Source organism: Papaver somniferum, chromosome 1 (genome assembly GCF_003573695.1).
Source record: "Papaver somniferum cultivar HN1 chromosome 1, ASM357369v1, whole genome shotgun sequence".
In the NCBI taxonomy this organism is placed as follows: Eukaryota; Viridiplantae; Streptophyta; class Magnoliopsida; order Ranunculales; family Papaveraceae; genus Papaver; species Papaver somniferum.
Window position 1 is genome coordinate 163041242 of NC_039358.1, and position 16681 is coordinate 163057922.

General features: G+C 35.7%; 1 pseudogene; it reads right to left on the reverse strand.

Moving 5' to 3' along the window:
* Positions 1–891: 891 nt before the first annotated feature.
* LOC113333790 lies at positions 892–7616 on the reverse strand (annotated as a pseudogene).
* Positions 7617–16681: the final 9065 nt, after the last annotated feature.

Here is a 16681-nt window from a genome sequence, read left to right on the forward strand (position 1 = left end):
CCAGAAAAATTGTGTATATCGGCCTTTGCGAACTATGCAGATAAGTTATATAGGGAGCTCTTGCAGGAGATTTCCCATGTGAAATGACACCATTAGTTTCAACAGACAAAAAACTTCTAGAGAGGAACTTTATGGAAGAGGTAAGGGGACAAGGGGTCCCCTTGTCTCAGGCCCCTACTAGGAAAATACTGATGGCCTTGAGAGCCATTAAGAATAACACTAACATTAGTAGCAAAAATGGATTAATACGTCAAATTATAAAACTTATCTTTAAAAACAAATTTCTTTAAAATGTTCATAAGAAAAATCCATTCGAGTCCGTCAAAATTCTTTGAAAAACAAGTTTCAAAGCCATACTGCCACTAAATCCTACTTGCAGCATGTTTGGTTGGAGGGAGTGGAATTGTGTTCCCGAGAACATGATTTCATTCCCGTGTTTGGTAAATAAAAATAAATGAGGAATATAAAAATTAAGGGAATTAAAAACCCATGGGATGGTAGGTTTAGAATTCCACCTTCAGGGAATATGATTCGTGGAAATGAAATTCCCTTCCGACCAACCAAACACATTGTTAGGTAGTATCTAATATTCGGCCCAAAATTAAAGTGTTTTTTGAGATAAGTAATTTCAAAAAGGTTTACCAAATACTTCTTTCCTTTAAAATTTGTTGCAAGTTCGTTACTAAATGTTTCTATCGGAGTAAAAACAATCTCAAAATGGGCTTAAGCTTAAGAGAAAACATGATACATAAAGACATAAACATAGTTACATACAACCATTTTGACTAAAACCATTGTTACAAAAGCACAAATACATCAAAGAAGGTCGACTACTTGATAAACAAAAAGATTTCAATAATTTAAATCAACAAATCTCACTCTGGAGATTGATTAAGAAGCAAACTCAATTTCAATACCTTCAATTGTAACAACTTCGGTTCCTCTTCCTGAATCCTTTGGTACTATCGTGACAAGAACCTCTTCATCATCTTCAACATCTAAATCTTCAAGAATATCAGTTATTCCTAACTTCAAACGAGTCTTTATTTTCTTCTCTTTCCTTCCATGTTTATGTGGAACATTCGTGAAACTACCTGCAAATTCACTTGATTCGGGACCAACTTCGTGTTCATTGTTGATAAAAACATCGAATTTCACGAGAGCTCCTCTGTCGAGCTCAATACCACTTATAATTAATATCTCTTCTTTACCTTCTTTATCTTTTCTGCTTCGGGATTTTGTCTTTGGCCTTTTAACCAAAATTTGAATTGTCTTATCAAGTAATACAATAGGGAATTCTGGTGTGCTCGCGTCTTTCTTCTTGGCTATTTTCTTTTCGACATTCCTTGCCTTAGGTGTGGCATGTTTTGTTCGCAACCATGGAATTTCCACATCTTGGTACTTATACCTTAGATTCTCTTGTTCCAAACAGTCTTTAATCTACACGTTCACAATTGATCATTAGCAACATAGTTCCACTTGCAGGAGTCAAGACTTCGGTGCATTTTTTCTTCTTTGTTGAAAGAATTTTAACAAGTAGCCTAATACAGTAGTTTATATTTTCTAGCAATTCAACAGGGCACCACACTTATGGATTGATTCGATGAGGCACTATGGTGGTTCGAGAGGCCGTTAAATGGGATAAAACTCACAAAAATTTTAATATCAATTTTGGCAATGTTTTTATCATCGTTGGTTTAATTATCTTTTTTGTTATAACACGTTAATTATCAATTTTTCCAACGTTTTTATCATCGTCGGTTTATTTTTTATTTTTTTATTATAGCACTTTAACTATTAATAAGCTAAAAAATAATTATAATGTGATTCTACCTCCCATCAATTTGGTTCAACGCGATATCCAATTGCATGTTAATAAGTTACTAGATAATCGAGTCCATGGTGGCAGTGAACCGAAAGTTTAAACGAATTCGATGAACTAATTGTACATAAAATATGAATCTTTTTGTTTGCGACTTTTATCAATTTCTTGCTTCAAAAAATAAATAAATCAATGACGGATAAAAGCGTTCCTAACTGATTTTGTGTTGAGTCCATAGGTTTTAAATTGTTTTACTCTAACATTTTGCACTTTCGTTTTAATGTGAAGCAATTGAAGACGAAATTGATCTATCTTGATTGATTTTTTTGGAGCTTAATAATAGGTTGGGACTGAAAATCTTTGATTATTATATCAATTTTGAAAACAAATGAAAAAATTGAAAAGAATTTTTGGTTACACCATGTTTTTTCTATTTGTTTTAACTTGAAGCATTTGAAGACCAATTTTGTTTTCGTATATTGAGCATTTCAACAACAGTTGGTGACTGGAAATCTTATATTATCAAAGTAATTTTGAAAAATAATGATCAATTTCAAAAATAAAATGTGGCTAAAAGCATCTCTGGCACTAGGGCTGAGCATAAAAACCGTAACCGTGGTTTTTATCCGTATCCGTCCGCAAATTTGCGGGTGAAAACCAATCCGCTAGAGTTATGGACCGGACACGGGTGCAATCTCAAATCCGCACGCGGTGCGGTTACGGTTGCCGGTGCAATCTCAAATCCGCGGATTAACCGCACTGTAGGACAATTAGGGAATTTAGTAAATGTATTAAGGATATTATGGGAAGTTGGATGTTTATATATAAACATCTTTACATTTGTAAACCCTAATGATTTTTTTTCTTCGAGAGGAAACGAATAGACCTCTTCTCCTCTCCTTCCTATCTTCGATTCTTCTTCAATTAGGTTTAATTTTGATTACAGAGAAAATCCGGAATTTTCAGTTTTGATTCAGAGAAGTAAGTAACGATTAACTTCAGTATTAAATTCAGTTTTGATTACAGAGAAATTATGTTTTTTTATTTTTTTCCCCAAATCGATTGCATGTTAGGATTCAATAAATTTCTTCGTCATTGGTTCTTCGGTATTAACTTTCAATGTCTGTTTCATGTTGCAGAGATTTAGTTTCAGAAAATGGTGAAGTGAAGAATATACCTTCAACGAGATTTAGTTGCAGTTGACTTGATTGATAAACAAGTGAGGTAATGAAACACAACCCTTGTTTACTAATGAAAATTTAGTTTCTGTTTACTAATTTTTGGTTTGAAAATGAATTTTGTTATTTGAATGGAGATTAGGGTTCGTTATTTGAATGAATTTTGTTAGGCTATACTAAAAGTAAAGTTTGTGACTGTACCGATAATGATGTTGCAATATCTACTGTCAATGGGTATGAACAGGAGAATCTGAGAGCAGATGGCTTATTTCTCTGCCACGATCAATGCTTTACCGATTCCAACCTTTTGCTTTTTGCAACTTCTTTCAAAGTTGTCAATTATAGTCCGAATGAATGTTTCTGGAAAATTCATACTTCAAAATTCGGGTTTAAGTTTTGATTTTTTATACTTTGTAAAGTTTGTATTACTTATTCCCACTTGCAGGAGGTTGGAAGGTTCCATGACTTAGAGAAGGTCCATGGATATGATGGAATATGGAAGGTTTGTCCTGTCAAAATTTGAATTAGAATTCTCACAAACAAAAATAGCAGACCATTTGTTATGCAAAAATTGTATGTAGTTTGTTGCATAATATCTCAGTTTCTTTGTCTATGGTTTGGTTTAGCTGATTTCTTATTGGTCTTTCTGTGTTACTTTTTAGAAAGCAACTATGGTGATAACCCACAAGTGTGCTCTTCTTGGACAATTAGAAACAAAATTTCTTTGTGAAGTTGCAGATGCATATATGACAAGTGATTGATGGATGCGCCATTTTTGGTTAACACAACTAGGTACCTCTTTCCTTTTTTATATGGATGGCTCTTTTGTCTTTTTGGATGAAGCTCATTGCAGAATTAGTTAAATTCATCTTGGTTTTCATAAAAATTGGTTGTGGTCAGTCTTATATATACACTCTGAATGGCTGGATTATCAGATACCTTCTGTTGAATAAAGACGATATAGGAGGTTCTAACTCTCATGGAACAACAAACATGAACAACCATATAAAGCAAAGAAGGTGTCCTAACCATATAAAGCAAAGAAGGTGTTCCTCAATGTCGATTGGGTCTGCGGTCTAGTTGTGATTAGCCCTTTTAAATGGTCTTTACTAACCAATGCTGATTGGTTTTTGTTTCTTCTTGTTTATTGCTGCCTTGTATCTGTTTGTGACATTGGTTCCTTCGGCTTATGATATATCAAATCAAATTAGGAACTTATGATCATAATGATGCCTAAATTTAGTGTTTACTGATTATCTATAACTCCTCATTTTACAGATGCGGCAGAAATCTTGCAGGAAATTCCAGACATATCTATCATGAATTGAATAAACTAGTACTCGAATCCAAGGTCTCTTTTTCAGTTTTTGGCATCAGAGATTCATATGGCTTTGCAGCAGACTTGTTGCGTTTGAATTAGTACTCTTTTGTGTTAACTGTTAACTATCTTATGTCCTTTGTTGCTTTTGAATTCTTGAATTAATACTCTTTTGCTTTTGAATTACTGAATTAGTACTCTTTCTGTACTTAGTTTTTTTTTTATGTCTTGTGATCAAATCCGCGGTTAATCCGCAACCGGCCCGCAAAATCCGCTGATCCGCAGAGGGCAAATCCGCGGGTGATTGGGCCGGTCACGGTTTGAATTCCCAAATCCGCAACTTTGACGGTTTGGTTGCGGGTGACCCCTAATCCGCAACCGTCCGTCCGTTTCTCACCCCTATCTGGCACACATCTGGTGGTCATTGGGCCGACCGAGCGAAGCGAGGGAGGTCATTTATATGACCACTTTTTTGTAAAATCTAAGTGATCAATTATCACAAAAAGATTGGAAATGGTTAGGGCCGAAAAACCAAAAATGTCCCTCCCTTTTAGTCCAATTACTATAACTCCATGTGTATCCTATTTTTTCAGGGGTATAATTGGAAAACGAACCTTAATATAACGTATCTAAAAATCCGTGCCTTGGAATTTTACAAATTTTATCTCGTTGGAAATGTTATAAAAAACTCTACGCAACAAGTACAAACAACAATATCAAATTTAGAGTTTTTACGAAAAATTCGGAGATATATATCATTTTAGGCACAATTTTAGAGAATTAAATGTATATCAATTATGCAAACCACTACAAAGGATACATAATACTTTAAGTAGAAAAATTTTGGTCTATGCATCAACTAATTTTCAATTGCAACTAATAAAACGATGTACTCCATCTGTTTCAAGAAAAAATGATACTTTTATTTTAGGCACAATTCTCGAAAATTGAATGCATAGCCGTTAAGCAAACGACAACAAAGGATGCATAACACATCATGCAACCATATTTTGGTTTATTGATCGACTAATGCAACCATATTTTGGTTTATGGATTGACTAATTTTCCGTTTTAGAAAAAATAATATTTCCACATCCCGTTTCAGGAAAAATGATACTTTCACATCCGTTTCGGGAAAAATGATACTTTCGCTCCGTTTCGGGAAAAGTGATACTTTCGCTCTGTTTCGGAAAAAATGATACTTTCGTTCCGTTTCGGAAAAAATGATACTTTTGCTTCCTTTCAGAAAAAGTGATACTTTTTCTGAAATGAGGCGAAAGTATCACTTTTTCAGAAACGGGGAGAAAGTATCAGTTTTTCCGAAACGGGGTGAAAGTATCATTTTTTCCGAAACGGGGCGAAAGTATCACTTTTTCCGAAACGGAGCGAAAGTATCACTTTTTCCGAAACGGGGAGAAAGTATCACTTTTTCTGAAACGAGGTGAAAATATTACCTTTTCTGAAACCGGACGAAAGTAGTCACAGACAAACTCCATCTTCATGTTCTTCTTCGGTCGGCCCTCCTACCGTGACAACAGTCGTACTAGTCCTATAATCTAGTTGTCATCTTATGAAAGGACTTCTTTCGATCGCCCAATTATTATTATTAATATTAATCTAGTTGCAATCTCATACCCAATTATTATTATTAATATTAATCTAGTTGCAATCTCATAGAAGGACTTCTTTCGGACACCCAAATATTATTGATATTATTAAATCAGAAAGAAATCGGGGGTATTAAACATACGGTAACTCTCACAAGTTGTTTATTCTCATCATAGAAAAGAAAACACAAAATTAGTTAAAAAGATCAAAATCAATAATTTTTGGGTGAAATGGACAGTTAGATTTTGATATTGTTTAAATGGACAAAAATATAAAAATAGGCAGGATGTAACCAGTTTCATCGTGCCCATTTTCAAATATTTTTTCTTATTTTTAATTTACACAGGATGTATCCAGTTTCATCCTTGCTATTTTTTAAATTTAAACTAGGATGAAACCAGTTTCATCCTTACTTTTTTTTTTTGGCCATTTCACCCAAACTATTTTTTACTCGTCCATTTGAACCGTGATTTAAAAATATTTGGACAAATGACCCATTTTTCGAAAAGAAAAGCAGCATTCAAGAAATGAGGATCAGTGAAATCTTGTCGGTTTCCTCCTAGACCTTTCCATAGGTCCACAACCGATCACAGTTCGAGTGATGAGCGAAAAAGATGGGATCCCTCGCTGCAGAATAGAAATTGCCCATGTTTTCAACGTTAGGTTGTGACCTATCACCCGCAAAAAAATGAACCGGACCGTGTGGAACATATTCAAGTGTTCCAGCACCAGGATTTGCTACATCGCCGGCTCGATATGGAGATCCTAGGAATAGTGTTGCCGTCTTTGCACCAGATACCATTTGACGATACATGGTGGTGAGATTACTAGTATATTGCTGTTGTGCAGGGAGATTAGAATCCACAAGATTGTAGTTGAGATCGAGTAGATATGGTGGTTGATGTTTAGCATCACGAAGCTTGTCATGAAGAGATGAATCTGGATTGGCGAACATAGATGGCATTTGCATACCTGCAGGAGCATCCCAATTCCAAAAAGGTAAAGCAAAAGTTGGATCACCAATTAAACTACCTAAGATTTTCTCATGGAAGTAAACATAATATCTGTGGAATGGAAAGAAAAGCCATGAGCCATGAATTTGAATTTCCATTTTAAGGAAACCAGATGCAGCTTGATCATAAGCACCGTCACAATATGCGCAGTGCACGTTGGCTTGCTGTTTAAAACTACGTGGATCGTCATCGGGAAGAGCTTTCATGAGTTCGTAGGCTTTGTTATATTTAGCAATGTACTCATCAACTAAATGAGCAGCTGGACGTACCCTACAAGGAGTAGAAGAAGATGGTAATTCAAAGTCTATAATTTTTGTGTCCGGTGGTGGACAACAATTTATCGGCACCGCACCAGCTGGAAGATTTGCTGGACCACATTTTGACAGATCGGGTGGAGCTATTGGAGCTGCCATAGCCAATCGGTCAGCCCCAAACCCAGCTGTTGCCGCACCATATAAACCTCACATACCAAGAAGCATATTTCTTCTATCAACGAAACTATTATTTTCTTTATCATGGTTGTCTTGATCTTTATTGGCTCTACAATGGATACTCCTACTATGTTTATGTTTCCTAGCCACAGAAATTTGTGTTTTCTTTTGAGAGGTACTAGGGCATGCAGATGGAGACCTAGATGAAGCATTGGAAATGGAGTTTAGTGAAGAAAGAGAAGCCATGGTTAGGTTTGAATATTGAAGAACTGGACATATGTATTTATAGTCCAAAGACTCCAAACTGGATCAAAGGGCCCGAATATTAGTGCCGTGTGGTTGTTCCAGGTTTTCGTTCGTCGATAGTATAACCCATTAGCCGCCTCTACGTTTACCAAAACCAATAATACCAATACGGCTAATGCAGACATGTAAACTGATACAGAAAATAGATCATCCAGATAGAAAATCGAAAACAAATAACAAATAAACACGAGATGGATGATTATAATAAGTATTTAGATTAGCCGCCTCCTTGGAAACGGAGAATCATTCATGGGTTAGCTATTTATAAGGTATCATTACAGTTTTATTATGCATGGTATCAGTCGCCTACGTTTTTTTTTTTTTTTTTTTATATTAGTCGCCTACTTGGTACCACAATTGTGTCTTGTATACTTCTATGATAATATAAACAATTGAACAACTCTATAACTAGTTTCATTTGAGTCATTTGAACTAGTTGTTGATAAGATGAATAAGGTTGATATGAAAGTATTCATATGGCTAACTTCGGTTAATATTGTTGAGCCAACAAGGTGCACACGTTTAGGTACGGTTACTCATATCTAAATGAAGTCACTTTTCATTTTTGTGTAACAAGGTAAGTTCGATCTAACGGTTGAAAGATATTAGCTTGAGTCTAATCAGGTTTTCATCTAACAGTGAATATTGAATGCTTTGTTACCAATTTAGCATTAATTGCAAACCCTGATTTTGACTATATAAAGGATAACTCTAGCAACTAGGAAACCTAATCCCCACACCTCCTGTGTGATACTAGTTGCGACTAGAGTCGATTCTCCTTTAACCTTCGGTTTTTCACGAAACCCTGTAGGTTAACGACTTAAAGACTTCATTGGGATTGTGAAGCCAGACCCGACTATTTTCTTTGTAGTTGTGTGTTCTGATCTTGCCATGTTCTATCGTATTGAGTACTATCTTCTCCAAGATTTGCTCGAGATTGCTTCTCCGATAGGCAAGATAAAAAGTAGTCACAAACATCTTCGTCTCATCGTTTGTGATTCCACAATATCTTGTTTCGCTACCATATGATTAAGATTATTGTGAGGTGATTGATATTTCTAGGCTGTTCTTCGGGAATATAAGTCTGGTATATCAATTGGTTCATGTTCACCTTGATTTATCAAAAGACGGAACAAAACTCATAGGTTTATCTGTGGGAGACAGATTTATCTATTCGATAGACTTTTCTATGTGAGACAGATTAGTTTATCAAGTCTTCGACTTTGGGTCGCAGTAACTCTTAGTTTTCGGTGAGATCAGCTAAGGGAATCAAGTGCGCAGAATCCGGCGTGGTTCTAGAGGCGTAAGGAACGCGACTGTACCTTGATCAGTGTGATATTGGTTAGGGCTCAACTACATTCCAGTCTGAAGTTAACTTGGAGTAGGCTAGTGTCTGTAGCGGCTTAATATAGTGTGGTGTTCAAATCTGGACTAGGTCCCGGGATTTGTCTGCATTTGCAGTTTCCTCGTTAACAAAATTTCTGGTGTCTGTGTTATTTCTTTTCCGCATTATATTTTGTTATATAATAGAAATATCACATGTTGTGCGTTAAGTTCAATCAGTCTTGAATCCTACCTTTGGGTTGTTGATTGAATTGATTGACACTTGGATATTGGTTTGTGATACCATCCAAGTTATTTCTCTTATTCAATCAGGCTCGCAAATTCCTATTTGTTTGATTGCGGATTAAATTGAGAAATAGAGATATAACTCTTTGATATACTTTTCTTAAGATTGAGTCTGACTGTCTGGTTGATTCTCTTGAAAGTATAATGGAGTTATTCCATACAGATTGCTAAGCGAAATATTGGGTGTGGTTGTTAGACCCCCTCTACTGTACCTTAATCGGTGTGAGACTTGGTTAGGGCTCAACCACATTCCAGTCTGAAGTTAACTTGTAGTAGGCTAGTTTCTTTCGCGACTTAATATAGTGTGGTGTTCAAATCTGGACTAGGCCTCGGGGTTTTTCTGTATTTGCGGTTTCCTCGTTAACAAAACTTCTGGTGGCTGTATTATTTCTTTTCCGAATTATATTTGTTTATATAATTGAAATATCACAGGTTGTGCGTAGTTCAATCAATTGGTAAATCCAACCTTTGGTTGTTGATTGAAATTGATTGACACTTGAACATTGGTCTTTGGTACCGTTCAAGTTATTTCTCATATCAATCAGGCTCACAGATTTCTATCCGTTTGATTGCAGATTGTATTGAGAAATTGAGATATAACTCTTGGATATATTTCCTTGATTGAGTTTGATTGTCTAGTTGATTCTCTTGGAATTATATTGGAGTTAGTCCATACGGATTGCCAAACGAAATATTAGGTATGGTTGTTAGACCCCACTTTTTCAGAATCCACAAAGCAATATCCTCCAGATCGCAATCCCACATTTTAACAATAACGAAATTGAAGGAAAAAAAATTATGAACATAGAGTATTATTAGTTACATAGTATACAACTTACAATTTACCAACAAAAACTAACTTAGCTTTAGCCGATCGAATGTCATGCACACAAAGATGTGTTATCGAATGATAAAGTAGTTGTAGAGAAGACTCTCAAGTATGGTAAGTAGTTTCCTATCGATCTTAAAGCATAACTGTATTTTTAGCAAATAAATTTTGGTAATGAGATAATGGAGCAAATTTGTAAATTTGTTTTAGTTTTCTTAGATCGGCTAAGTTTTCCTTTGTGATTAATACCATTAGGTGATAACCTTTGTTTTTTAATCTATGTGTAGGTCCAAATTAACATTTAGTGGGTGATAGTAAACAAAGCAGTTATGTCGGGCAAGAGGAAGATACTTGGTGGAAATGCATATGTTTTTACACTGGCACATATGTTGTAGCAAAGTGACTTCCCGAAAATCAAGTGGTGGATTGACATCCAGATTCCTCTGTACGGCCCATACAACTCAATAAGGGATAATGTCTCGCAAGTTATCTTTCAATGACGATGACCGAAAATCGCAAAAAAAAAGTCCTGAAGTTATCAAGAAAAAGGGCATTTGGTGGACTGTATCAAAAAAGATACAGATCTTTGCTCATGTCAATTTCCTTAACGGTCACACCATTTTAGTTAGTGTTTCGCTATGTCATTTATCATATATCCTTTATAAGTAAATAGTTATATGACTTTTAGACAAAGCTAATATGACTGAGTTAAGTAATGATAACAGGAAGAATAAAGACCCAAGTCCAAAGGGATTCCATTTTAGTTTCCCGTCTGGATTTGATTGGGAACAGGTTAGTTGATATCATGTCTATTGTTATTAGATTTCATAAGTTTTGATATTTTCTGTCTCATCGATCCTAAAACCCAGAATACAGAAGGTCACATTGACATGAACTGTGCAGTAATCAAAAGCATCTTGCTTTTGTTGTTCATGCAATGGTTACCTCCATTTCTTAAGAACCTCCATCGTCATATTATGGAAGCTCAACGGAATTGAGTTAATAGTCTCAATAATTTTATTGTTGTACTTGCGGCGACTCTTAACACCTTAAGAACTTGCACAACTCTTTGTCAATTATAGCCTTGGAAATATTTGCATCCTATGTAATATTTATTTTATGTTTTTTATTTTGGATTCATGATATCTTAATTCCATGTTTGCACGAGATATTTATGGAGTAGCAACAAGAGGAGATAAGATTGTAGCTGTGTTAATGATGGCTATTGGTGTAACAGATAACACTATCACTATTTCCTCCAATATTGCAAGTTTACTTAAAGACTTGGATGAAGTTGTGCAGGTTGGTTAGAAGCAACATTAATATTCTTTTGATTCTAATCGCAATATAATATGTATTAACAACACTTATGTTTGCTCTATCATAATTACAGCCATCCAGGAAGTGTCTCTGTAGAAGTTTTATTGCATTCTGATCATCTTGAGGTTAGGCTGATTATACCCACCAGGGAGTTTAACATGTGTTCTATGTTCTTTACATGGTCATGCATCATCATATTATCTTCCAGGTACCGACGTATTACGTATGTATGTAAGAGGAAGGCCCACAATTTCGAAGTTACTAAAGCATGCTGGTAGGACTTGAAAGAGTACCTACGACTATGTCTAACTGCAAGTGCACAGTGTCACAATGTAACACAGGGCAAGCACAGGTCGATCCTCAGGGACAAGGTGGGTGTAAAGCTGAAACTATGGTCTCACTTAAACTGATTCTAAACAAGAAAGAGTAACCGAAATGGGGGTTGTTTTGATGTGTCGATACGACAAGGTGTTGGTGAGGATTACAACAGAAAATAAATAAAAGTAAAAGATGCAAATAACACACGGAGTAAACACTGAGAATGAAGGTACTAGGATTGTCGAATCCACCATTAACTCATACTATGTATTCAACTGATTATGATACTCTTGTCCTTTTAACAGATAAGGTAGAGGTGTCAAGTCTATTACTTACCTAAGGTGTTTCACCAATGGATGATTCAATCACAACTAAAATATCAATCCGGTGCACTAACTGTCTAATTAAGCACAACTAGTCAAGGGATTAACAATAGTCTCTAAAGCATGAGCTGCAGCATAATCAACACAGTTTTATCCTGACTACAATGAATACATGGCATACACTGTGAAAGCAAAGCATTGACGTACTAAGATTGAAACTATCCTAACAGTTTAAGCATTCAAGAGCAACACAAATAGTATGAATAACACAACAGAAAGCTAAGGTTTCATCTAAACCCTAGTTATTTAATTAGAACATAATAACACTACTGAAAACAAACATAAATTACTACAGCTTGGTGCACCGGCTAATCCGGGCATCTAGGGTTGAGCTCTGGCTAACCCAGGCATACCCACACACACAATACCATCTTCTATTTATACCCAAAATTAGGGTTCTTAACAGTTTCCCCCAAAATTCCCAATTTAGGGTTTACATTGAAAATTAAAATTAAAGCTCACCCGTCTCTGCTTTTGTTGTCTCCCCCTAGAACCATGTCTTGTCTTCCTTCTCTGCTACTCCTCCTGCTCCAATTGTCTCTTACATCGCCTCTGCTACAAACCCTAGTTCTCTCTTTTTTGGTTGTAGCGTCTTTGCAAGAAACTAAAACTAAGCTAGAGAGAGTCTAGGGTTTAGGGTTAGTCTGTTGTGGTGTCGGGTGAAGGTAGTGATGGTGAATCTAGAGAAGAAGGGGAAGAATGGTGTTGCAGGTCTGTTGGTCGGGGAAGAAGGAGAAATTTGGGAAGAAGAGGAGAAGTCGATGGTTTTGGGAGAAGATATTTGGTGCTAGGGTGTTGAGCGGGTGTATCAAAATTTGATGATCGGTGATGAAAAGCGTAGGATGAAAAGGTGATGGAGTGATCCAACGGCGCGATGGAATGGATGTGGAGCGAACGTTAGATGATGAGATACATCAAAATTGACGGCGAAGATCGGGGTTAGGTGCTATGATGTTAGACAGGGACTTCAGAGTTCGATGTACTCTGATGAAGCGACCGTTGGATGATGGAATGGATCCAATCTGACGGCTCTCATGGAAATGGGTATGGATATTGGAAATGGATTTGGGTAAGGGTTTTGGGCCTTGGGTATGCCAATCCCATATCTTCTTTAAGGACAATTCTTCCTCTTCAAGCCCACTTCTAGTTGATCCGGCTCTTGCAAACATCATTCTTCGTTGCCTTTCTGCGGGAGTCTTTGCCGTTTCTTTGCTCTTTTCGCTCCGTGAGTTAACCAGGCTTTATTTAGTACCTAAAAATGCAAAATTAATTGAGAAAAGTATTTATTCTTGAAAACAACGAAAACACAGAATATTGGATAAAATGGAGCGTTAGTGCACAAATGATGAGTTAAATGCCAATAAAAAGGTGCAAATATATACAATATTTGGCACTCATCACATGCATCAAATGTAACTCATGAGAAGCATACTTCATTGAAGACTTTATGACAAAGGTTTGCATAAAAACACTTCGTTAAATTAATAGAAATACATTTAAAACATTGCGATCTAATGGGTGTTATACAAATTACAGGAATTTCAACCTCATGACACATTTGAGATTTTGTATTTTCTACCAATATGGCTAATAACCAAAATAGAATAGTAGGTGACACAGCTGGAACAAAAGCTTTCGCAGATATAGGGGACGTGCGGTATGGACATGAAGGATGGAGAGAGTTTTATGGACGATGTTAATAGTTGATTTGGCTAGAAGGGAGCTGTTGACAACCTAATTTTTTTAAGATTGTGCAGAGCATTATCTCATTCTAAGTAATGTACCTAAATAAAACAATGTCAGAGAGTTGAGAATAATATACTAAAAGGGGAAAAAACAATTTTAGACTTAATCTTAATTGATGAAAAATATGAAGTTATTCCACAATATAGGTCGTAAATCAAAAATAGATATAAATTTTATACATGTTATAATGTTATATTGTTATATGAATATATGATCTGGAAAGACGAGGGTACTCAAATATACCTCAATCTAAAACTTTTCCACCGATAAGTCCTCTTACTGAAAGTTATTTTCTATGGACTAAGTCGAGACAATACAACGAATCGGTTCACACTTTGTGTGATCGTCTATGGATACGAGATCGAGACAATACGACAACAAGATGACTTGTGTGATAGACTATGGATACAAGATCGAGACAATACAACAATGAAAGTGTGATTACTTGATAATAGGTTCGGACTTAACCAAACTCTATATGATTGCTATCAAGTAATTACGGAATTAACGTTTGTGTAATTTACTTTAAATTATAATAAAAACAATTATAATTGCGGAAAACAAAAGTATATGACACAGCAAGAATTTGTTAACGAGAAAACCGCAAATGCAGAAAAGCCCCGGGACCTAGTCCAGAATTGAGTACTCTCAGAATTAAGCCATTATACAAAATCTAAAACAACTTCGTATAGTTGAGACCAAGCAACTAAACCTATAGTTCACCTAGTTTCTTCAGTATCCATGCGCTTCCGACATTCGATAAGCGCACGCACTGGAACAATTCCTTTGGTTCGTATTCCAAACAACAAAGGAACAAAAAATATGTTCGGTAACAACTATTTTCAAACAAAGTGATATGAGTTTGACAAAGGCTCATCCGTTTAATCAATAAACTCCTTTGTCGGGTTCTAGATCTATCTAATTAACTACTACCAAAGCAGTCGTGTTTAGACTACGCAATCAATAATAGGATCCACCAAGATACTATATACTGATGTCGATCTACGCAATTAATCAATCAACTCTATCATAGATAAACCGATTATAGTTGGATCCCAGACGATCAAGTTTTGTGCACACCAAAGATTATGAACCTAATAAGAAATCTTCTTTGTCTTCAAATCTTCTTATATCTTCAATAAACACCTACACACTACAACTTGAATCTCTTGTGATCAATCACACACAGAACGGAGTCTGTTAACAATGGATTATCACAAGACGTCTTTAGATCTAAAAACAGTTCTCAAGATCCCGTCGAAACTTCGATTTAGTTTGAGTGAATCTTATATCAGCAGAGAAGATTCTCAAGCATAAACAAACTAGGTGCAATCAAAGTTCAACAACCGTTAGTAAATCAAATCAATCGAAAACTAATAATACTGAAATTATCTAGTTTCTCACCAGCAGTACTCGTAGAGATTCTCAATCCCAAATAAGTATTTAAAACGAGCGGTCGTAAGAGATTTCGCCTAATTAGGGTACTTTCCTCTCCGGATAGACGACTCCACCAGTAACAGCACAACTTGGTAGTTTTGCTGGCTTTGAGGATTAGTTTGCTCAAAATGCAAACTTAGGTATTTATAGACCAAGGAAGTTAGGACACCAAGGAATTTCCAAAACCGAATATTCTCAAGATATGCAATAAGTGCCCAAATCGGTTTTCATAATTCCTGGAAATGCTTTGTCCAAATATTTACCGAAATCTCACTAGAAAATCTCCAATTAGTAAATGCACATTACCAATTTTTATTTTCTAGAGATGTACACTTAATTGCTGGTAGTTAAAAGCATATAAAACTAAAAACCTTAATTAAAAGATTCTCAATTTATTTCGGTCCGGGATTCTCCTTTAGTTATTAAGGAATATTTTTGAACAATAAAAGATAAGAATTACTGCACATGTTCAAAGTATGTCGACATCTTTATCTTTGTAAATCCTTTTTCATATTTACAATCTTGGAACCGATTTACCACACTTCCAAAAGAGTTTAGAATTGGTTCATCTGATTTCCAAGAACTATATGTGATTGATCAAATACCAATTATCAAATCACTAATCATGGGTTTACGGTTCTACCAAACACAAGGATCGCTTCTACCTCCATATGGTTACTGGGATCGGTTACATCAGTTACCAGGATCGGTTACATCAATTACCAGGACTGGTTACCATAAACTCATGGTATTACTTGTGATCGGTCACACCAGTTACCAGGATCGGCTACAGCAATTACCAGGACCAGTTACACCAATTACAAGGATCGATTACACACTTTATTTTGATCGGTCACACCAATTACTAGGATCGGTTACACCAATTGCTAGGATCGGTCACACCAATTACAAATATCGATCATACGATCTTAGGTGATTACTTAGGATCGGTTGCACTAATAAAAGTCATACCAATTCATAAGTCAGGCACTGCGAATAGTTTTACCAAGATACATAGTAAATTGTGATCGGTTGTACTAATCACACATATTGGTAATCCAAAGATATGCAATGAATAACAATACCAATAAGCCTAGCGATTTCCCTTTCGATTCACAAAAAAAATTTATGAATGTACTTCCTTTAAACGAATGTAAACATTGTTTCCTAAGACAAAATCTTCACCCATACCTATACACATAATCACAATAGCATTCATACGATTATGTTGATGTCTTATATACGATATTCAAAAGATAAGCGTTATACTTCGTATTTTAATTCCTTAATACTACGTCTATCTACTAGAGTATAATCATTCACATCTTCACAGTTATGTTTTC